This window comes from Chiloscyllium plagiosum, unplaced genomic scaffold, assembly GCF_037043375.1.
Source record: "Chiloscyllium plagiosum isolate Xiang-an unplaced genomic scaffold, Cpla_swu_hap1 HiC_scaffold_25, whole genome shotgun sequence".
Classification (NCBI taxonomy): domain Eukaryota; kingdom Metazoa; phylum Chordata; class Chondrichthyes; order Orectolobiformes; family Hemiscylliidae; genus Chiloscyllium; species Chiloscyllium plagiosum.
In genome coordinates, this window is record NW_028270163.1 from 57,951,923 (window position 1) to 57,976,922 (window position 25,000).

General features: G+C 50.3%; 1 protein-coding gene and 1 long non-coding RNA gene across 3 annotated transcripts in view; one reads left to right on the forward strand and one right to left on the reverse strand.

Annotated features, from left to right (window-relative positions):
- ca10a (carbonic anhydrase 10 (inactive)a) overlaps positions 1–25,000 on the reverse strand; it is a 723,416-nt gene that overhangs the window by 493,091 nt on the left and 205,325 nt on the right. The window lies entirely within an intron of this gene.
- LOC148145343 (uncharacterized) lies at positions 11,956–17,178 on the forward strand. The gene is made up of 3 exons (XR_015761469.1): positions 11,956–12,267; positions 15,157–15,308; positions 16,362–17,178. It is a non-coding gene; the product is annotated as an uncharacterized LOC148145343 (long non-coding RNA).

The following is a 25,000-nucleotide window of genomic DNA, read 5'->3' on the forward strand; positions in this document are numbered from 1 at the left end:
GAAGTTTGGAACTAGGGTGAGGTGGGGGAAGGGGGAATGAGGAAACTGTTGAAGTCCACGTTGATGCCCTGGGGTTGAAGTGTTCCGAGGCGAAGATGAGGCGTTCTTCCTCCAGGGGTCTGGTGTTGAGGGAGCAGTGGTGAAGGAGGCCCAGCACCTCCATGTCCTCGGCAGAGTGGGAGGGGGAGTTGAAATGTTGGGCCACGGGGGTGTGGTTGATTGGTGCGGGTGTCTCGGAGATGTTCCCTAAAGCGCTCTGCTAGGAGGCGTCCAGTCTCCCCAATGTAGAGGAGACCGCATCGGGAGCAACGGATACAATAGATGATATTAGTGGATGTGCAGGTAAAACTTTGATGGATGTGGAAAGCTCCTTTGGGGCCTTGGATAGAGGTGAGGGAGGAGGTGTGGGCGCAGGTTTTACAGTTCCTGCGGTGGCAGGGGAAAGTGCCAGGATGTGAGGGTGGGTTTTCGGGGGGCGTGGCACTGACCAGGTAGTCACGGAGGGAACGGTCTTTGCGGAAGGCGGAGAGGGGTGGGGAGGGAAATATATCCCTGGTGGTGGGGTCTGTTTGGAGGTGGCGGAAATGTCGGCGGATGATTTGGTTTATGCGAAGGTTGGTAGGGTGGAAGGTGAGCACCAGAGGCGTTCTGTCCTTGTTGCGGTTGGAGGGGTGGGGTCTGAGGGCAGAGGTGCGGGATGTGGACAAGATGCGTTGGAGGGCATCTTTAACCATGTGGGAAGGGAAATTGCGGTCTCTAAAGAAGGAGGCCATCTGGTGTGTTCTGTGGTGGAACTGGTCCTCCTGGAAGCAGATATGGCAGAGGCAGAGGAATTGGGAATACGGGATGGCATTTTTGCAGGAGGTAGGGTGGGAAGAGGTGTAATCCAGGTAGCTGTGGGAGTCGGTGGGTTTGTAAAAAATGTCAGTGTCAAGTTGGTCGTCATTAATGGAGATGGAGAGGTCCAGGAAGGGGAGGGAGGTATCAGAGATGGTCCAGGTAAATTTAAGGTCAGGGTGGAATGTGTTGGTGAAGTTGATGAATTGCTCAACCTCCTCGTGGGAGCACGAGGTGGCGCCAATGCAGTCATCAATGTAGCGGAGGAAGAGGTGGGGAGTGGTGCCGGTGTAATTACGGAAGATCAACTGCTCTACGTAGCCAACAAAGAGACATGTATAGCTGGGGCCCATACGTGTGCCCATGGCTACCCCTTTGGTCTGGAGGAAGTGGGAGGATTCAAAGGAGAAATTGTTAAGGGTGAGGACCAGTTCGGCCAAACGAATGAGAGTGTCGGTGGGAGGGTACTGTTGGGGACATCTGGAGAGGAAAAAATGGAGGGCTTGGAGGCCTTGATCGTGGCCGACGGAGGTGTAGAGGGATTGGATATCCATGGTAAAGATGAGGCGTTGGGGGCCAGGGAAACTGAAGTCTTGGAGGAGGTGGAGGTGTCTCGAACGTATGTGGGGAGTTCCTGGACTGGGGGGGATAGGACAGTGTCAAGATAGGTAGAGATGAGTTCAGTGGGGCAGGAGCATGCTGAGACAATGGGTCGGCCAGGGTGGTCAGGCTTGTGGATCTTGGGAAGGAGGTAGAACCGGGCAGTGAGGGGTTCCCGGATTATGAGGTTGGAAGCTGTGGGTGGGAGATCTCCTGAGGTGATGAGGTTCTGTATGGTCTGGGAGATGATGGTTTGGTGATGGGGAGTGGGGTCATGGTCGAGTGGGCAGTAGGAAGAGGTGTCCTCGAGCTGGCGTTTGGCTTCAGCGGTGTAGAGGTCAGTGCGCCAGACTACCACTGCGCCCCCTTTATCTGCTGGCTTGAAGGTGAGGTTGGGATTGGAGCAGAGGGATTGGAGGGCTGCGCGTTGTGAGGGTGAGAGGTTGGAGTGGGGGAGGGGGGGTCGACAGGTTGAGGCGGTTAATGTCCCGGCGGCAGTTGGAAATGAAGAGGTTGAGGGCAGGTAATAGGCCAGCGCGGGGTGTCCAGGTGTTGTGTGATTTTTAACTTTGTCCACCCCAATCCAACACCAGCTCCTCCACATCATGATCAGGGACAGAGTAAGATCCATTCGGGAACAAGTGGGTGATCTGGGTTGGGAGTTGGGAGCTGGAGGACATTGGCTGAGCAGTAAATAATTATTTCACATCCGTCCTCACGCTGGTAAAGGACAATGTTGGTACAGAGTTCAGGAGCAGACTGATCTTAGGAGTGAGGAGGTTTTGGTCAGGTTAAAAGTGAACAAATCCCACATGAGTTGTACACCAGGTTCCTGTAGGAAACGAGGAAGGTAATTACAGGGCCCCGACCCAAACTTTTAACACGCCTCCAGCCAAAAGGGGAATGCGGATAAACGCTCATGGGATCCAGGGTCACTTGGCAAGTTGGGTGCAAAATCAGTTCAGTGACAGGAGGGTGGGGGTCAATAACAAGGGGACATGATTTTAAAATGAAAAGCAGGAAGGTTAGAGGGGAGTTGGGAAAATAAATGTATCCATCGGGTGGGGAATGCCCTGCCTGGGAGGGTAGAGGAAGCACAAAACGTTACTTGGACGAGCATTTCAAATATCAGGACATGAAAGGCATTGGCTGATGGTAGGCAGTGGGGCTGGTATCGGAGCAGTTATGTTGGGGCAGTTAGGCCAAAGGGCCTCTTTTGTGGTGTTGAGTTGTATGATTCTCTAAGTGTGCCCATTATTCAGCCAAGTAAGTGTTATAATGGAGACTGAGACTGAGGCAGTTTCTCTAGGTGGAAGTGGGCACTGCAGATACTGGAGATTAAGATTAGGTGGTGCTGGAAAAGCACAGCGGGCCAAGCAGTATCTGGGGAGCAGGAAAATCGACATTTCGGGCAAAAGCCCTTCATCTTCTTGCTCTTCGGATGCTGCCTGACCTGCCGTGTTTTTCCAACACCACTCTAATCTTGAGGCAGCTTCTCTATCTGTCTGTCTGTCTGTCTCTCTCTCTGTCCGTCTGTCTCACTCTCTCTCTCTCTCTGTCTGTCTGTCTGTCTCTCTCTCCCTCTATCTTGCTGCTCTTTTCCCACATTCACTTGTTTAAATGGGCCAGTATAATTCTGTGCACATCAATAATCCATTGCGGCCTGTGTCTGGCAGGGTGTGAAGGATCTGCCTTTGTGCTGGAAGCTGGGCTGGTGATAATAACATTGTCTACACAACCTCCTATCAAACTCATTGCAGCCTCATGTTGTGATTTCAGAGTCAATCTCTCTTTCTCTGTGACAGGGGACATTTTGCCAGACACAGACACACACACAGACACAGACAGGCACACACACACACACACAGACACAGACAGACACACACAGGCACAAACACAGACACACATACAGACATACACACACACAGACACACATACACATACAGACACACACACACAGACACACACATACACACACAGACACACATACAGACATACACATACACAGACACACACACAGGCACACACACAGGCGCACACACATACACACACACCCACACAGACACAGACACACACATACACACACACACAGACACACACACAGACATACACACACACACAGACACACACACAGCCATAGACAGGCACACACACCCACACACACAGACACAGACATACACACACAGACACACACACATACAGACACACACACACACACAGACACACACACATACATACACACACACACAAACACACACACAGACATAGACAGGCACACACACACAGACACACACAGACACACACACACACAGACACAGGCAGGCACACACACAGACACACCCACCCACATACACACACACATACACACACACACATACACACACAGACACAGGCACACACCCCCAACACACAGACAGACATACACACACAGACATACACACACACAGACAGGCACACCCACCCACACACACACATACACACACACAGACATACACACACAGACACATACACAGACACATGCACACACAGACATACACACACACAGACACCCACACACACACATACACTCACTCACACACACACATACATACATACTCTCACTCTCACACTCAAATACATACACACACTCTCACACACACAGATACACACACACATTTACACACACACACACATATACATACACTCACACACACAAAACATAGAACATTACAGTGTCGTACAGGCCCTTCAGCCCTTGATTTTCAGCTGACCTGTGGAACCAATCTGAAGCCCAATAAACCTACACTATTGCATTCTCATCCACATGGCCATCCAATGACCATTTAAATGCCCTTAAAATTGCAGGCAGTGCGTTTCATGCCCCTACTACTCTCTGAGTAAAAAAAACTACCTCTAACATCTGTCCTATATCTATCACCCCTCAATTTAAAGCTATGTTCCCTCGTGCTAGCCATCACGATCTGAGGAAAAAGGCTTTCAATGTCCACCCTATCGAACCCTCTGATTATCATATATTTAATTAAGTCAGCTTTCAACCTTCTTTTCTTTAACAAAAACAGTCTCAAGTACCTCTCCTCCATACCAGGCAACATCCTGGTAAATCTCCTCTGCACCCTTTCCAAAGCTTCCACATCCTTCTTATAATGCGGTGACCAGAACTGTACACAGTACTCCAAGTGCGGCCATACCAGAGTTTTGTACAGCTGCAGCATAACCTCCTGGTTCCGGAACTCGATCCCTCTATTAATAAAAGCTAAAACACCGTATGCCTTCTCAACAACCCTGTCAACCTGGGTGGCAACTTTCAGGGATCTGTGTACATCGACACCAAGATCTCCCTGCTCATCTACACTACCAAGAATTTTACCATTAGCCCAGTGCTCTTTATCCCTGTTACTCCTTCCAAAGTGAATCACCTCACACTTGTCCGCATTAAACTCCATATGGCACCTCTCAGCCCAGCTCTGCAGCTTATCTACTTCCCTCTGTAACCTGCAACATCCTTCGGCACTGTCCACAACTCCACCAACATTAGTGTCATCCACAAATTTACTAACCCACCCTTCTACGCACTTATCCAGGTCATTTATAAAAATGACAGACAATACCCAATCCTTGTGATACCTCATTAATAACTGAACTCCAGGGTGAACATTTCCCATCAACTACCACCCTCTGTCTTCTTTCAGCTAGCTAATATCTGATCCAAACCACTAAATCACCCTCAATTCCATGCCTCCATATTTTCTACAATAGCCTACTGTGGGGAACCTTATCGAACACCTTACTGAAATCCACATACACCACATCAACCGCTTTCCCCTCATCTACCTGTTTGGTCACTTTCTCAAAGAACTCAATGAGGTTTGTGAGACACGACCGCCCCTTCACAAAACCCTGTTGACTATCCCTAATGAACTTATTCCTCTCTAGATGATTATAAATCCTATCTCTTATAAACTTTTCCAACACTTTACCCACAACCGAAGTAAGGCTCACTGATCTATAATTACCAGGGTTATCTCTACTCCCCTTCTTGAACAATGGGACATTTGCTATCCTCCAAAATTCTGGCACTATTCCTGTAGACTATGACAACATAAAGATCAAAGTCAAAGGCTCTGCAATCTCCTCCCTGGCTCCTCAGAGAATCCTTGCATAAATCCCATCTGGCCCAGGGGACCTCCTCCTTGCAAACTTCAATCCCTGATCTCAGTATTCTCCTCAACAACATTGTCTCTTTCTCGTGTGAATACTGACAAAAAATATTCATTTAGCATTTCTCCTATCTCCTCAGACTCCATGCTCAACTTCCCACTACTGTCCTTGATTGGCTCTAATCTTACTCTAGGATATATTTCCACCAGGGATATATTTCCCTCCCCACCCCTTTCCGCCTTCCGCAAAGACCGTTCCCTCCGTGACTACCTGGTCAGGTCCACGCCCCCCTACAACCCACCCTCCCATCCTGGCACCTTCCCCTGCCACCGCAGGAACTGTAAAACCTGCGCCCACACCTCCTCCCTCACCTCTATCCAAGGCCCTAAAGGAGCCTTCCACATCCATCAAAGTTTTACCTGCGCATCCACTAATATCATCTATTGTATCCGTTACTCCCGATGCGGTCTCCTCTACATTGGGGAGACTGGGCGCCTCCTAGCAGAGCGCTTTAGGGAACATCTCCGGGACACCCGCACCAATCAACCACACCACCCCGTGGCCCAACATTTCAACTCCCCCTCCCACTCTGCCGAGGACATGGAGGTCCTGGGCCTCCTTCAGCACCGCTTCCTCACCGCCAGACGCCTGGAGGAAGAATGCCTCATCTTCCGCCTCGGAACACTTCTAACCCCAGGGCATCAATGTGGACTTCAACAGTTTCCTCATTTCCCCTTCCTCCACCTCACCCTAGTTCCAAACGTCCAGCTCAGCACTGTCCCCATGACTTGTCCGGACTTGTCCTACCTGCCTATCTCCTTTTCCACCTGTCCACTCCACCTTCTCCTCCCTGACCTATCATCTTCATCCCCTCCCCCACTCACCTATTGTACTCTATGCTACTCTCTCCCCACCCCCACCCTCCTCTAGCTTATCTCTCCACGCTTCAGGCTCTCTGCCTTTATTCCTGATGAAGGGTTTTTGCCCGAAACGTCGATTTTGCTGCTCGTCGGATGCTGCCTGAACTGCTGTGCTCTTTCAGCACCACTAATCCAGAATCTGGTTTCCAGCATCTGCAGTCATTGTTTTTACCTCGTTGATTCTAACCCTACTGCGAATCCTGTTGCAAGGATGCCTGCCTTGAAGAAGTTTTCCTCCTCTCTCTACAAGAATCTCAGGGAGTCTCTCTCCCACTGCAACTCCCAGGTCATTTCCTCAGCCCTGAAGCTCTTCAACCATGTCCTGAAACAAACTCGCGACCACAGCCACATTTGCTTCCTCAGTGCCTCCCTCTGTAACCAACTCATCCCACACGGACTCCGGACCACCTTTAAACCAGCAGACTTCGGACCCGAACAGGACAAACAGTACAGACTACAGATTCAAAAACACCAGCAACGGTTCTCCATCAAGATCCTCCGCTCCACGCTCGCAGCAATGCGCCGGCACCTAACCTCTCTACAGTCTGCCCTGCCTCAGCTGAGGGCCACACTCTCACAGAATTGCAAAGGACCCACTCTGTACTACATCCTCAGGAGAATTCATACTCTCAACAAACAGTATTTCAATTCCATCTCAAACATCAAAAACTGTAAGTACAACAAACTTTTATCCATCCACCTCCATAACCAGCGCTCCTCAAACATTCCAGAAGATTCCCCTGGCCACCAGATTTAGTTGGAAGCACTTGCTTTCAATAGACAATAGACAATAGGTGCAGGGGTAGGCCATTCTGCCCTTCGAGCCTGCACCACCATTCAATATGATCATGGCTGATCATCCTTAATCAGTATCCTGTTCCTGCCTTATCTCCATAACCCCTGATTCCACTATCCTTGAGAGCTCTATCCAAACAAATCCAGAGAGTGGGCCTCCACTGCCCTCTGGGGCAGAGCGTTCCACACACCCACCACTCTCTGGGTGAAGACTTTTCTCCTCATCTCTGTCCTAAATGGCCTACCCTGTATTTTTAAGCTGTGTCCTCTGGTTTGGCACTCACCCATCAGCGGAAACATGTTTCCTGCCTCCAGAGTGTCCAATCCTTTAATAATCTTATACGTCTCAGTCAGATCCCCTCTCAGTCTTCTAAACTCAAGGGTATACAAGCCCAGTCGCTCCAGTCTTTCAGTGTAAGGTAATCCCACCATTCCAGGAATTGACCTCGTGAACCTACGCTGCACTCCCTCAATAGCCAGAATGTCTTTCCTCAAATTTGGAGACCAGAACTGCACACAGTACTCCAGGTGTGGTCTCACCAGGGCTCTGTACAGCTGCAGAAGAACCTCTTTGCTTCTATACTCAATCCCTCTTGTTATGAAGGCCAGCATGCTATTAGCCTTCTTCACTACCTGCTGTACCTGCATGCTTACCTTCATTGACTGGTGTACAAGAACACCCAGATCTCTCTGTACGGCCCCTTTACCTAAATTGACTCCATTTCGGAGCGCTGCTTCTTCATCAGGTGGTTGTGCCAAAAGTCTCCTCAATCTGTCACACTCACACACACAAATACACACATTCTCTCTCCCACACATAACCACCTGATGAAGGAGCAGCGCTCCGAAAGCTAGTGCTTCCGATTAAACCTGTTGGACTATAACCTGGTGTAGTGTGGTTTTTACCTTTGTCCCTGATCACTCTCTCTTGCTTGACTTAGCCATAGATTATCTCGGGACGATCTCAAATCTAATCCACCTCCATGCCATCTCTTTGCTCCCCATTTACTTTCTTAAAGTCCACGCTAAACTTTCCAAACTCCACCCTGGCCTCTGTTTGTACGTATGAAAAGCCACTAGTCTTCCTTCTTACCCAGTCCGGAATATTCCCTGGGCTTGTTGCTCTGATATTTCACCCAACAGGGAATATGCTGGTACAGGTCGTTCTGCCATACCATGACAGCAGTATTCCACTGCAACCCCATGTTAGAGAAAATCCTGCTGGAGAAGCTCACTCGCAGAAAATCACTTTCCCCAGTCAGCAGAAAGTTTGCGTTATACAAACAACACCCACAATTCTGCAATCGCGTTATAGCCAATTCACACCGACAAAACACACATGACAGCAGAACAACCTGTACCCTCACCAAGTCAGGGACAGTACATGGATAGATACAGAGTAAAGCTCCCTCTACACTGTCCCTATCAAACACACCCAGCGCATGGACAGCACAGGGTTACACACAGAGTAAAGCTCCCTCTACACTGTCCCCCGATCAAACACTCCAAGAGAGGGACAGTACAAGGTTAGATACAGACTAAAGCTCTCTCTACACTGTACCCCAATCAAACACACCCAGGGCAAGGACTGTACAGGGTTAGATACAGAGTAAAGCTCTCTCTACACTGTCCCCCGATCAAACACTCCAAGAGAGGGACAGTACAAGGTTAGATACAGACTAAAGCTCTCTCTACACTGTACCCCAATCAAACACACCCAGGGCAAGGACTGTACAGGGTTAGATACAGAGTAAAGCTCCCTCTACACTGTCCCCATCAAACACTCCCAGGACACTGTTTAAGAAGGGTGGTAAGGACAAGCCAGGGAACTATAGACCAGTGGGCCTGATGTTGGTGATGGGCAAGTTGTTGGAGGGAATCCTGAGGGACAGGATGTACATGTATTTGGAAAGGCAAGGACCGATTAGGGATAGTCAACATGGCTTTCTGCGTGGGAAATCATGTCCCAAAAACTTGATTGAGTTTTTTGAAGAAGTAACAAAGAAGATTGATAAGGGCAGAGCAGTAGATGTGATCTATATGGACTTCAGTAAGGTGTTCGACAAGGTTCCCCATGGGAGACTGTTTAGCAAGGTTAGATCTCATGGAATACAGGGAGAATTAGCCATTTGGATACAGAACTGGCTCAAAGGTAGAAGACAGAGGGTGGTGGTGGAGGGTTGTTTTTCAGACTGGAGGCCTGTGACCAGTGGAGTGCCACAAGGATCGGTGCTGGGTCCTCTACTTTTTGTCATTTACATAAATTATTTGAATGTGAACATAGGAGGTATAGTTAGTCAGTTTGCAGATGACACCAAAATTGGAGGTGTAGTGGACAGTGAAGAGGGTTACCTCAGATTACAACAGGATCGGGACCAGATGGGCCAGTGGGCTGAGAAGTGGCAGATGGAGTTTAATTCAGATAAATGCGAGGTGCTGCATTTTGGGAAAGCAAATCTTAGCAAGACTTATACACTTAATGGTAAGGTCCTAGGGAGTGCTGCTGAACAAAGAGACCTTGGAGTGCAGGTTCATAGCTCCTTGAAAGTGGATTCGCAGGTAGATAGGATAGTGAAGAAGGCGTTTGGTATGCTTTCCTTTATTGGTCAGAGTATTGAGTACAGGAGTTGGGAGGTCATGTTGCGGCTGTATAGGACATTGGTTAGGCCACTGTTAGAATATTGCGTGCAATTCTGGTCTCCTTCCTATCGGAAAAATGTTGTGAAACTTGAAAGGGTTCAGGAAAGATTTACAAGGATGTTGCCAGGGTTGGAGGATTTGAGCTATAGGGAGAGGCTGAACAGGCTGGGGCTGTTTTCCCTGGAGCGTCGGAGGCTGAGGGGTGACCTTATAGAGGTTTACAAAATTATGAGGGACATGGATAGGATAAATAGACAAAGTCTTTTCCCTGGGGTCGGGAAGTCCAGAACTAGCGGGCATAGGTTTATGGTGAGAGGGGAAAGATATAAAAGAAACCTAAGGGGCAACTTTTTCACGCAGAGGGTGGTACGTGTATGGAATGAGCTGCCAGAGGAAGTGGTGGAGGCTGGTACAATTGCAACATTTAAGAGGCATTTGGATGGGTATATGAATAGGAAGGGTTTGGAGGGATATGGGCCGGGTGCTGGCAGGTGGGACTAGATTGGGTTGGGATACCTGGTCGGCATGGACGGGTTGGACCGAAGGGTCTGTTTCCATTCTGTACGTCTCTATGACTCTAAGACACGGAGAACACAGAGTTAGATACAGAGTAAAGATTCCTCTACACTGTCCCCCATCAAACACTACCAGGGCAGAGACAGTACAGGGTTATATACAGTGTAAAGCTCCCTCTACACTCTGTTGGTCATTTCCTTGCGGCTCTGTGAGTGACCTCTGGCTCTCTGCTGGTGCTGGGTCACTTGCTGCTGCTCCCAGGCAAACAGCCTGGATTCCCAAAACCCCAAACACAGTCTCAGCAGCTTTTGGGTTGAGTTGCAGCCCCTCCCTTCTGGGAGTTCTGGTGGTGAGTGGTTTTGGTTTTGTCAGCTGATACTGTGATTGAGTGAATGGTGAATTGATGCTGCTTCCAACTGGGATCCATTAGAAGGAGCATTTACCAATCGTTTCAGAGTCATGGTCAAGTCTGTAAGCAGCATAATGCCGGCGTTAAGGTTCCCAGAAATCACTGAAATTACTGAGAGTTCAGGTCATCCATTGCCTTCATTAATGTCACTTACACAGTGTGTCCCCTGGAAATTCAATTAGGATCTGATACCACCCAACGGTCATCCCTGAGTGCTGAGGGAGTGTAGCAGTGTCGGAGGGTCAGTGCTGAGGGAGTGTAACAGTGTTGGAGGGTCAGTGCTGAGGGAGTGTAGCAGTGTCGGAGGGTCAGTGCTGAGGGAGTGTAACAGTGTTGGAGGGTCAGTGCTGAGGGAGTGTAGCAGTGTTGGAGGGTCAGTGCTGAGGGAGTGTAGCAGTGTCGGAGGGTCAGTGCTGAGGGAGTGTAGCAGTGTCGGAGGGTCAGTGCTGAGGGAGTGTAACAGTGTTGGATGTGCCATTTTCAGGTAAGGTGTTAAAGTGTGGCTGCTGATGCCAGTGGAACTTTCCATGATGCCATCCCCAATATGTATTCCTCAATCCCCTTCAGAAAGATTATGTGTGAAACGAGTGCAGCATCTCGATTGTAGATGGTGGAGTGTGTCTCCAAAGCAGCAGCAGCAGCACACTCACTGACAGCTGGTTTGAATTCCAGCGACAGTCTCATGTAAAATTCATGTTGGTAGCTTCATGTGAAATTGTGACGGAGCGAGGCAAGATCTCAGCTCCTGCAATGCCTGGGATTGTATCTGTGTTGGCATCACATGGCCTGCCCTGCAGTAATATTCTGCAGCTCCCCATGGGCATGCACACTCACTCACTGACACACACACACAAACACCCACACACCAACACAGACACACTGACACACACTCTCACACACACAATCACACACACAGACTCACACACACCCCAAAACACACACTCTCAAACCGATACCCACACTCTCACACACAACCACACACACATCCACACACTCTCTCACACACACACTCACACACACACACTGACACATACACACACACATACACACTCACACACAGTCACAAACACACACACACCCACACACCGACATAGACACACTGACACACACTCTGACACACACACACTCACACACACAGTCACACACACACACCCACACACACACTCACACACTCTCACACACACACTCTCACACACACTCACACACACAGACTCACACCCCCCCCAAACACACACTCTCACACAGATACCCACACACTCACACACAACCACACACATGCTTGCACACCCACTGGAAGTCAGGCCAAAGGGGCCGGGAACAGCTGTCGCTGTGTCCAGCCACTGAGCAGCAGCTTTGAATGTCCCCCTGTCTCCTGATGTCTGTGTCAGACAGGTAAGACCATCTCAGACTGGGAGGCTGCTGTGGGAACCCTTCCCTGTGCTTATGGGACTAACCTGAGGCTCCCAGCTACCGACTGTTTCGCTCCAATACTGACGTATCCATCCTGGGTCTTGTTTGGAACTTATTCATGGATGAGGGGGGGTTTCTGACTAGGGCAGCATTTACCCTTCCACCGACACTCTCATTCGCTTGACCGAACTGGTCCTCACCCTTAACAATTTCTCCTTTGAATCCTCCCACTTCCTCCAGACCAAAGGGGTAGCCATGGGCACCCGTATGGGCCCCAGCTATGCCTGTCTCTTTGTTGGCTACGTAGAGCAGTTGATCTTCCGTAATTACACCGGCACCACTCCCCACCTCTTCCTCCGCTACATTGATGACTGCATTGGCGCCACCTCGTGCTCCCGTGAGGAGGTTGAGCAATTCATCAACTTCACCAACACATTCCACCCTGACCTTAAATTTACCTGGACCATCTCTGACACCTCCCTCCCCTTCCTGGACCTCTCCATCTCCATTAATGACGACCGACTTGACACTGACATTTTTTACAAACCCACCGACTCCCACAGCTACCTGGATTACACCTCTTCCCACCCTACCTCCTGCAAAAATGCCATCCCGTATTCTCAATTCCTCCGCCTCCGCCGTATCTGCTCCCAGGAGGACCAGTTCCACCACAGAACACACCAGATGGCCTCCTCCTTTAGAGACCGCAATTTCCCTTCCCACATGGTTAAAGATGCCCTCCAACGCATCTCGTCCACATCCCGCACCTCCGCCCTCAGACCCCACCCCTCCAACCGTAACAAGGACAGAACGCCCCTGGTGCTCACCTTCCACCTACCAACCTTCGAATAAACCAAATCATCCGCCGACATTTCCGCCACCTCCAAATAGACCCCACCACCAGGGATATATTTCCCTCCCCACCCCTCTCCGCCTTCCGCAAAGACCGTTCCCTCCGTGACTACCTGGTCAGGTCCACGCCCCCCTAAAACCCACCCTCCCATCCTGGCACCTTCCCCTGCCACCGCAGGAACTGTAAAACCTGCGCCCACACCTCCTCCCTCACCTCTATCCAAGGCCCTAAAGGAGCCTTCCACATCCATCAAAGTTTTACCTGCACATCCACTAATATCATTTATTGTATCCGTTGCTCCTGATGCGGTCTCCTCTACATTGGGGAGACTGGATACCTCCTAGCAGAGCGTTTTATGCAACATCTCTGGGACACCCGCACCAATCAACCACACCACCCCATGGCTCAACATTTCAACTCCTCCTCCCACTCTGCTGAGGACATGGAGGTCCTGGGCCTCCTTCACTGCCGCTCCCGCACCACCAGACGCTTGGAGGAAGATCGCCTCATCTTCCGCCTCAGAACACTTCAACCCCAGGGCATCAATGTGGACTTCAACAGTTTCCTCATTTCCCCTTCCCCCACCTCACCCTAGTTCTAAACTTCCAGCTCAGCACAGTCCCCATGACTTGTCCGGACTTGTCCTACCTGCCTATCTCCTTTTCCACCTATCCACTCCACCCTCCTCCCTGACCTATCACCTTCATCTCCTTCCCCACTGACCCATTGTACTCTATGCTACTTTCTCCCCACCCCCACCCTCCTCTAGCTTATCTCTCCACACTTCAGGCTCTCTGCCTTTATTCCTGATGAAGTACTTTTGCCCGAAATGTCGATTTTGCTGCTCCTCGGATGCTGCCTGAACTGCTGTGCTCTTCCAGCACCACTAATCCAGAATCTGGTTTCCAGCATCTGCAGTCATTGTTTTTACCCAGCATTTACTGCCCATCCCTAATTGTCCAGGGGGCAGTTAAGAGTCACCCACATTGCTGTGGGTGTGGAGTCACGTTTAGGTCAGACGAGGTAAGGATGGCAGTTCCCTTCCCTAAAGGACATTAGTGACCCAGATGGGTTTTTACAACAATTGACAGTGGGTCATTAGACTCATAATTCCAGATATTTTATTGAATTCTAATTCCACCATCTGCCATGGTGGGATTCAAACCAGGTTCCCAGAACATTTCCTGGGTCTCTGGTGATAATACCACTAGGCCGTCACCTCTCCTCCAGCAATGGCTGCTACCATGTTCCAAAGAATCTCCAAGGAACAACACCTCAGTTTCCACTTTGACATGTTACAGGCTGAGAGTCTCAACTCTGAATTTCTCAACCGCACAGCCCGACTGCTCAATCCTCGCGTTTGGTTCGATTCTCATCCCCCATTTGCCCTCCCTTTGGATTTTGCTCTGAACACTCGGAATGTTCTTCCCTCCCTGTCAATAACCCATTCTCCATGGCCCCCTCAGTTCTGGAGATGAGTCAGATTACACTCGCAACATTAACCCTGTTTGTCTCTCCACAGGTGCTGCAAGACCTGCCGAGTTTCTCCAGCACTTTCTGTTTCCATGGCACCAAATGTTCTTCATTGGGGAATGCTCTAGAATTTGGATTCGTATTTATTTATGGGTATCTTGGAGGGGGGAGCAGTATGTATTGCCCATTTCCCACTAATCATCTGGAACTGAATGGTTTGCCGAATCACAACAGAGGGCAGTTCAGAGCCACCATCTTGGTCTGGGGCTGGAACCATTCAGCCTATCCTGGTCATACTAACCTATTAGCTCATTGCCTCTCCTCTATTCCCCCTGACCACACACAATATTTAGTTTCAAATCCTCAATATACGTTCAAATCTCAAAAATACAATACAGAGTAATGATATATTCCATACATCATTAGTTTAAAGTTTGATTTGCATTTCTATATTATGCATGTTACGAAGGGTAGACATGGTTTTAGTTTCATTTTGAATTGTGTGTCTGGTATATGCACTGAAAAGCGTATTGTTATTTTTAAAGGAACATCCATGGGGAGAATATTGCAGAGTTTTATGTCGACAATGGGCAGGAAAAGGAGGGGGGGCAGGAAATGGCCTGGCGCTGAGCAACAAGGAACAGGACAATCGAGACAGAAACAAGTTTACTTTCAGTTAGAGGGAACCGGCCGGAAGGTCAGTGAATGTAACGGAAGCAGCTAATTCTGAGACAACGCTTGTAAGTGCATCATGGGAAATGACATCATCACAGGTAATGACATCACCAACCCAAGGAAACCTAAACACATAAATAGAAAGTATGCCATACTACCAACGCTTCACCAGAGGCTCACTGATGATGTTACCTGGTATGGTGACGAAACATTTGAAAACAAACCTTCCAGCTCAGCGAGCAACCCTACACCCAGAACAACACGTACTGTCCAGCAACTCTTCAAAATGTTATATCCTGCCTCATTATTCTTTTCCATGCATTGTAATATATTAAATCACTTGTTTATTTTTTGATGGTGACTGATTTGGAGATTCTGTGCCTTACAGTTGTGTTCTCCACAGCCACCTGAAGGAGCGGCGTTCCGAAAGCTAGTGCTTCCAATTAAACCTGTTGGACTGTAACCTGGTGTGGTGTGATTTTTAACTTTGATGGTGACTGAATGTATTTGTGGTTTTGAAGGGGCATAGTTTAAATTGCATAAATTTGAAATCTTTTCAGATCTCTGTTGTTGTTAAAGTTACATTACAATAAATGGTGCGATTTGTTTCACTGTTAGTGATAAAACTCACGGGTGGGAGTTGCTTTTGTCCTGAGTAACCATCATTCAGGCAGATAGGTTCTGCTGCTGGTCTCCTACGGGCAGTTTGTGAAGGTTTGAGGAACAGTCAGACATAATTATTGATCACACACTTCCCAACTCATTCATGACTGCTCAATGTGCAATTATCTGCTAACAACCTGATGCCATTATGATACTCATCAACTCAATCATTGTCATGCTGTTCTCACTTCAGAATGCACAGTTTTAAATTTATTTATGGGATTTATTACCCATCCCTAGTTGCCCCTTAAGAAGGTGGGGGTGATGTCTTTGGGTTAGTGCTGTTATTTCCTGTGGTGATGTCATTTCCTGTTTTTTTTTCTGGGGGTGGTAGATGGGGTCTAACTCGAGGTGTTTCGATGCTCGATGCTTCTAGGAATTCTCATGCATGTCTCTGTTTGGCTTGTCCTAGGATGGATGTGTTGTCCCAGTCGCAGTTACATACGGATGAGGAAGGACACCACTTAGTAGGGTGACGAAATGTCTGGAAATGAACCTTCCAGCTCAGCGAGCAAACCCACATCCAGAACCTCAACCTGAGCTACAAATCTTATCAAAACATGGTAATTGGTGATGGTCATTGCCTGGCATTTGTGTGGCATGAATGTTATTAACCATTTCTCTGCCCAAGCCTGGATATTGTCCAGATCTTGTTGCATTTGGACATGGACTGCTTCAGTACCTGAGGAATTACAAATGGTGCCGATCACTGTGCAATCACCAGTGAACATCCTCACTTCTGACCTTATGACAGAGGGAAGGACATTGATGAAGCAGCTAGAGATGGTTGGGCTGAGGACACTATCCTAAGGAGTTCCAGTAAGAGAGAGAAGATTTGGAGGAGACGTGAAGGAATTATTTTGATCATCCAGGCAGTGGTTGGAATGTAGACCTCAAGGCCTGTAAGAGACAGAAACCCTCACAACAATGAAGACATATCTAGATGTGCACTTGTGATGTCTAGGCATACTGGTGATGGGCCAAGTGCTGGGAAATGGGGGTGGAGTAGCTATGAGGTTGGGTTTTGATCAGTGCGGACTCTATGGGCCGAAGGGCCTTTGTCTGTGCTGTATATTTCTGTGACTGCAGGGATGTTGTTATAGTAACTGTAATCATTACGTGTTGCTGTGATACTGTTCACACATGGTAACTAGGTGTACCTGTGTTGCTAAGTTACTGAGTTGCTGTGTCCCGTTCCTGTGTTACTCTGAATGGTGTACTATGTTGAAATGCAGTGAGTTTTACATCTTCAATGAATTATCACTTGATTGTGAGCTTTCTGGAATACTGTGATCTGTTTCAGGGTCCCCATGCCTGGTATGATAGTAGAGATCAATAGGGTTCAGGAGAAATATATTCCAGTCAGAAATACGAACAAACTATCCATGAATAAAATACAATTTTTAAATAAGGAGGTGAAGATAAAATTGAATCCAAAGATGAAGGGCAGACAAATAAAAAATAATCTCAGTGTAAGGAATAGCTGCCAGCAGAATACTGAATAGACACTGTGACTCCATTTACAATAAGAAAGACTTAGAAAGTAATTAAAAAAGACAATTACAAAGGCCAAAGTGAAATAAAAAAATCAAATAAATAGTCATGTGTGCAGCCAGCACAATGGCTCAGTGGTTAGCACTTGCTACCTCATAGTGCCAGGGCCCCAGGTTTGATTCCAGCCTCGGGCAACTGTCCGTGTGGAGTTTGCACGTTCATAAATCCATGACTCCAGCTCTGTTCAAACACGGAACGGTTGTCCAAGTTTCTTTTCTCCTCAATAACAAACTCCAGCCTCATCATCGCCCATTGCTAATGCAAGCCCCTTTAGCAGCCCCAGTGCCCAGGTCTGACCTGGTCTCACATTCTGTAATCCCACCATTTTACTGGAAATAGGTGAAGGTACAAATCCACAGCACAACCAGCTCCGAAAGAGAAAGAGAAGGAGATGAGAGTGGGAGATACAGAGACTGAGAGAAGTGTTTTTGATTCAATCACAGGATCAGGGTTTCACTGGCTGGGCCAGTATTTATTACCCAGAGAGCAGTTAAGGGTCAACCCAATTGCTGTGGGTCTGGAGTCACGTGTAGGCCATCCCAGGTCAGAATGGCAGTTTCCCTCCCAAAAGGACATGAGTGAACCAGATGGGTTTTTCCAACAAAGGATTCATGATCTTCATTAGATTCTTAATTCCAGATTTTTATTGGATTCAAATTCCACCAACTCCTGCGCTGGGATGTGAACCCAGGTCTCAGAACATTACCGGGAGCTCTGGATTAACAGCCCAGTGATAATGGCACTGGGCCGTAGCATCCTCAGCAACTGCCCATAAAGGAGAGATGGGAGAGGATGATGCTGAGGGACAGAGAGAGAAATAGAAGCGAAAGGTGAGGAAAGCGAGATTGGGGAGGGGCAGAGAGAGAGAAGAGGCAGAGTTGGGCAGACGGAAATGAGTTTGAGAGAGAAATGAAGAGAGGGTTGTTTGAGAGAGAGTGACAGGGACAAATGGGGAGTGAAAGAGTCAGAGAGCGAGACTGGGAGAGAAACAGAGTAAAAGATAAACAGAGCAGAAAAACGATTGTGACTTGAAATCGACGTAGGGAAAGAAAGATGGGAGGGAACTATTGGAGAGAGAGGGAGAGAGAGAGTGGGAGAAAAAGAGAGGGATAATGATGGAGACAGAGAAATCGAGAGGTGAAGGTGCTCAGTAATCTGCTATCAGACCGGTTTTAAATACTGCACCATCTGTTCAGCAACCTGTGAAGGTTGAGAGCTTTCTGATTTCCCTGATAGCTGTGGTCACATTGTTCGGTTTAATGATTTCAGAGACACAGCCCCTCAGCGTTTGAGAGCACTCTATTTCATCAGGTCAAATGGAAGTATTTGAGGACAAATGAACCTTCGATTTCCTGATGAATGAACAGCGTTAAAATATTGTCCCAACAGCAAATGGAATCCTGTCCATCTGCTGGAGCCATTCTGCTCCAACCTATTAACGGGAATGGTCACTGACTGAAAACCTTTCAGCCGAAGCAGGAAGGAGCTGGGATATTAAAGCATTTGATCTTGTTTCATTTCACTATTTGAGTGAATCCAAACAACTCGATGGAAACACAGAGACTACAGACGTAGCGGTGTCATTTCATAGAAACATGGAAGGTAGGAACAGGAGGAGGCCATTCGGCCCCTTGACCCTGCCCTGCCATCTGTCAGGATCATGGCCAATTGTCCAACCCGACAGCCTAATCCTGCTTTCTCTCCGTAACCTTTGATCCCATTTCAGTTCTGTGACCACAGAAACCAATCAATAAAAACAATCACAGAGAAAGAAATCTCCTCCCCTCCCCCTCTCCTCCCCAACTCCTCTCCCCCTCCCCCACCTCCCCTCCCCCTCCCCTCCCCAACTCCTCTCCCCCTCCCCCACCTCCCCTCCCCCACCCCTCCCCAACTCCTCTCCCCCTCCCCCACCTCCCCTCCCCCTCCCCTCCCCAACTCCTCTCCCCCTCCCCCACCTCCCCTCCCCCTCCCCTCCCCAACTCCTCTCCCCCTCCCCCACCTCCCCTCCCCTACCTCCCCTCCCCCTCCCCTCCCCAACTCCTCTCCCCCTCCCCCACCTCCCCTCCCCTACCTCCCCTCCCCCTCCCCTCCCCAACTCCTCTCCCCCTCCCCCACCTCCCCTCCCCTACCTCCCCTCCCCCTCCCCTCCCCAACTCCTCTCCCCCTCCCCCACCTCCCCTCCCCTACCTCCCCTCCCCCTCCCCTCCCCAACTCCTCTCCCCCTCCCCCACCTCCCCTCCCCTACCTCCCCTCCCCCTCCCCTCCCAAACTCCTCTCCCCCTCCCCCACCTCCCCTCCCCTACCTCCCCTCCCCCTCCCCTCCCCAACTTCTCTCCCCCTCCCCCACCTCCCCTCTCCTACCTCCCCTCCCCCTCCCCTCCCTACCTCCTCTCCCCTTCCCCACCTCCAACCCCTCCCCTCCCCACCCCTCCTCTCCCCCTCCCCTCCCCACCTCCTCCCCACCTCCAACCCCTCCCCTCCCCACCCCTCCTCTCCCCCTCCCCTCTCCTCCCCACCTCCTCTCCTCCTCTCCCCCTCCCCTCCCCACCCCTCCTCTCCCCCTCCCCTCCCCTCCCCACCTCCTCTCCTCCTCTCCCCCTCCCCTCCCCACCCCTCCTCTCCCCCTCCCCTCCCCTCCCCACCTCCTCTCCTCCCCTCTCCTCCCCTCCCCACCTCCTCTCCTCCTCTCCCCCTCCCCACCTCCAACCCCTCCCCTCCCCACCCCTCCTCTCCCCTCCCCTCTCCTCCCCACCTCCTCTCCTCCTCTCCCCCTCCCCACCTCCAACCCCTCCCCTCCCCACCCCTCCTCTCCCCCTCCCCTCCCCTCCCCACCTCCTCTCCTACTCTCCCCCTTCCCACCTCCTCCCCTCCCCTCCCCTCCCCACCCCTCCTCTCCCCCTCTCCTCCCCTCCCCTCCCCTACCTCCCCTCCCCTCCCCACCTCCTCTCCTCCTCTCCCCCTCCCCTACCTCCCCTCCCCTACCTCCCCTCCCCACCTCCTCTCCTCCTCTCCCCCTTCCCACCTCCTCCCCTCCCCTCCCCTCCCCTACCTCCCCTCCCCTCCCCTCCTCTCCCCCTCCCCTCCCCTCCCCTCCCCACCTCCCCTCCTCCCCTCCCGATCTCCCTGCATGTGTCTCCTCCATTCCTCTCCCTTCTACTTGCCCCTTCCTCTCCCCTCCCTCCTACTCTCCTCCCTTCATCTCTCATTCACTCCCCACCTTCCTTCCTCTCCTCCACTTCCACACCCCTCCCTTCCTCTTCTTCCTCCACCTTCCTCCTTTCCAATACAGAGCCCCCCCACTCCTTTACCCAAACACCCTCTTTGCCTCTCTCCTCCTCATTGAGTTCTCCCTCCCATCTCTCTATCTCCCTTTCTCTCTCTTTCCCTCTCTCCCCCCCTCTCTCCCTCACTCTCTCCCTCTCCTTCCCTCTCCCTCCCCCTGTCTCTCTCCCTCCCCCCTTCCTGCTCCCCCCTCCTCTCCCCTCTGTCTCCTCTCCCCTCCCCCTCCTCTCTCTCTCTCCCACTCTCTCCCTTACTCTCTCCCTCTCCTTCCCTCTCCCTCTGTCTCTCTCCCTCCCCATCTCCCCTCTCCCCCCTCCCTTCCCCTCTGTCCCCTCTCCCCTCCCCCCTCCTCTCTCTCTCTCCCACTCTCTCCCTCACTCTCTCCCTCTCCCTCCCTCTCCCTCTGTCTCTCTCCCTCCCCCTCTCCCCTCTCCCCCCTCCCCTCCCCTCTGTCCCCTCTCCCCTCCCCCTTCTCTCTCTCTCTCTCTCTCTCACTCTCTCATTCTTACCTGGTCTGGCCTACACGTGACTCCAGACCCACAGCAACGTGGTTAACCCCTAACTGCCCTCTGGGCCATTAGGACTGGGCAGTAAATGCTGGTCTGGGCCAGTGACACCCAGATCCCGTGAGTGATGATTAAAAACGCTAACCCCTCCCACAAACCTCGTCCCCACCTACACGCTATCTTGATGCTGGGGATAGGGGAGGCGCTAGACAAATGCAAGGTCTCAGCTTCCCCAGTGCGTGATGTCTCCGAGGACTGAGCACGAGATGGCGTTACACTGGGATTGAACTCAGATCTTCAGATGGGACGTTTCTTCTGAAGTGATCTCACCTCCCCCTGAACAGCAGGAAGCTGAACCAGGAATGTCTGATCCAGGCTGAGACTTACCTCATGGACTCTGAGGCAGTAATCAGTTTGTAGGATTTCCTGGTCTCCCTGTTTCAGCACTGCCTTGGAAAGGCTTTATCGTCACTGGATTCTTTGTTATTTTGCATGCTCCTGATCAAATTTGCCCCCTTCCCCAGTGCCCCCAGGGTCTCTATAACCCTCACCAATCCCTGTACACCAATCATTTCAGACTCTTCATCAGCAGTTGCCCAGGATCCCAAGGTCTGGAACTCCCTCACTACACCTCGCCAGCTCTCTCGCCTCCATTAAGATCCTCATTTAAAACATTTATTTCCTTCTATTTGTTCAGGAGAGGTGTCAGAGTGTCACTGAGCATTGGGTCAGATCCTGTGGGGACATCAACCTGGAATTCAATACTTGGTGTCCTGGGGCTTGGGGTTGATCATTGACACATGAACATCCTTTAAGAAAGGGAATCTTACTCAGTTTGCTCTACACGTGACTCCAGACCCACAGCAATCTGGCTGACTCTGAGATGACCAGAGTGACAGAGGCCCATATCCCGTTGATGAATAGTTATTTCGGAAGCTCTCGCTCACCGGTTTCCTTCCTGAACAATGGGCTGGTTGATTGGTGTGTGAGGTGTCACTGGGCGAGGTGTTATCCCAGCCCGTTATTCCAAGAAACATTCCCTGAGACTCCTGATGGTGAATGTTCCTTCACTTATTGGAATGGAGCTGTGTGGTGGTAATCCGATCAGTAATCCGATCAGTAACCTCAGTAATCCGATCAGGAATCTCAGTAATCCGATCAGGAATCTGATCAGGAATCTCAGTAATCCGATCAGTAATCTGATCAGTAATCCGATCAGGAATCCGATCAGTGATCTCAGGAATCTGATCAGGAATCCAATCAGGAATCTCAGTAATCTCAGGAATCTGACCAGGAATCCGATCAGGAATCTCAGTAATCCGATCAGTAATCTGATCAGTAATCCGATCAGGAATCCGATCAGTGATCTCAGGAATCTGATCAGGAATCCAATCAGGAATCTCAGTAATCCGATCAGTAATCTGATCAGTAATCTGATCAGGAATCCGATCAGTGATCTCAGGAATCCGATCAGTAATCTCAGGAATCCAATCAGTAATCCGATCAGGAATTCGATCAGTAATCTCAGGAATCCGATCAGGAATCCGATCAGGAATCTGATCAGGAATCTCAGGGATCCGATCAGTAATCCGATCAGTAATCCGGTCAGGAATCTCAGGAATCCGATCAGTAATCTCAGGAATCCGATCAGTAATCCGATCAGGAATCCGATCAGTAATCTCAGGAATCCAATCAGTAATCCGATCAGGAATCCGATCAGTAATCTCAGTAATCCGATCAGTGATCACAGGAATCCGATCAGTAATCTCAGGAATCCGATCAGGAATCCGATCAGTGATCACAGGAATCCGATCAGTAATCTCAGGAATCCGATCAGTAATCCGATCAGGAATCCGATCAGTAATCTCAGTAATCCGATCAGTGATCACAGGAATCCGATCAGTAATCTCAGGAATCCGATCAGGAATCCGATCAGTGATCACAGGAATCCGATCAGTAATCTGATCAGGAATCCGATCAGTAATCTCAGTAATCCGATCAGTGATCACAGGAATCCGATCAGGAATCCGATCAGTGATCACAGGAATCCGATCAGTAATCCGATCAGGAATCCGATCAGTAATCTCAGTAATCCGATCAGTGATCACAGGAATCCGATCAGTAATCTCAGGAATCCGATCAGGAATCCGATCAGTGATCACAGGAATCCGATCAGTAATCTCAGGAATCCGATCAAACTGTCGCTGACACTGAGCTACATTTCGGTTCTTAGTCCCTTATGCCATCAACCCACACCTTCCCACTGCCACCACCACACCCACACCCACCCCCACCCCCACACCCACACCCATCCCCACCCCCACACACACACACACCCACACACACACAGACACTCACCCACACATACATACGCACACACACATCCATACGCACACAGACACACACCCACATACACACTCACACACACACATATCCCCCCAAAAAGCCACACATACACAAACTCTCTCTCTCTCTCTCTCTCTCTCTCTCTGCCTTTCTGTCTCTGCCTGTCTCTCTGGACGGGGTGAAGTTTCCTCAGGGGATTTAAGAGGATGACATTTCCTTGTTTGTGCAGTAATACTGGGCAACACCGACATGCATAACAACAGGAACTAAGGACAATAACCATCTCAATGTGAAGTTAATCCTGGTGTGAAAATCCCTTTATGTGCATGACCACAAACTTATATAAAGACACAAAGGTCTCCTTCCTGCAGACTGTCTACTGTAAGACACTGAAAGTAATGCCATAATTGGAAACTGAGAGTAAGAATCTCAGAGTTCCTACAGTGTGGGTCCTCCAGGAGCATCCCAGCCAGCACCAGGCCCTACCCGATCTCTGTACATGTACATTCGCCACGGCGAACACACCTAGTTTACACATCTCTGCACACGCCTGGCAATTTAGCAAAGCCAATTCACCTGAAGGTGCACATCTGTGGACTGTTGGAGGAAACCAGAACACCCAGGGGAAACTCACACAGATGCCTTAGTGTGGAGAGAAACCCAGGCCCCTGACGGTGTGACGCAGCGGTGTAAACACTCAGCACTGACCCTCCGACAGTGCGGCACTCTCTCAGCACTGACCATCCGACAGTGCGGCACTCCCTCAGCATTGACCCTCCGACAGTGCGACACTCCCTCAGCACTGACCCTCCGACAGTGCGACACTCCCTCAGCACTGACCATCCGACAGTGCGGCACTCTCTCAGCACTGACCCTCCGACAGTGCGGCACTCTCTCAGCACTGACCCTCCGACAGTGCGGCACTCTCTCAGCACTGACCATCCGACAGTGCGGCACTCCCTCAGCACTGACCCTCCGACAGTGCGGCACTCTCTCAGCACTGACCCTCCGACAGTGCGGCACTCTCTCAGCACTGACCCTCCGACAGTGCGGCACTCCCTCAGCACTGACCCTCCGACAGTGCGACACTCCCACAGTACTGACGCTCCGACAGTGTGGCTCTCCCTCAGCACTGACCCTCTGACAGTGTGGCACTCCCTCAGCGGGGGTGGGTTGTACTTGGAGCTGGGCTGTGGGCAATCCTAACATTTCCCCTCCCTCCCCGCTGACTGGTCTGATGACTGCACACAGCCTGCAGTTTGGACAGCTAGCTATTTCTGCAGCACTGTGTTTTGGGGGACAGACATGTTTTCCCAATCAGCGGGGGCACGGAATGAATGAGGAATTTATTGGTGCACGTTCG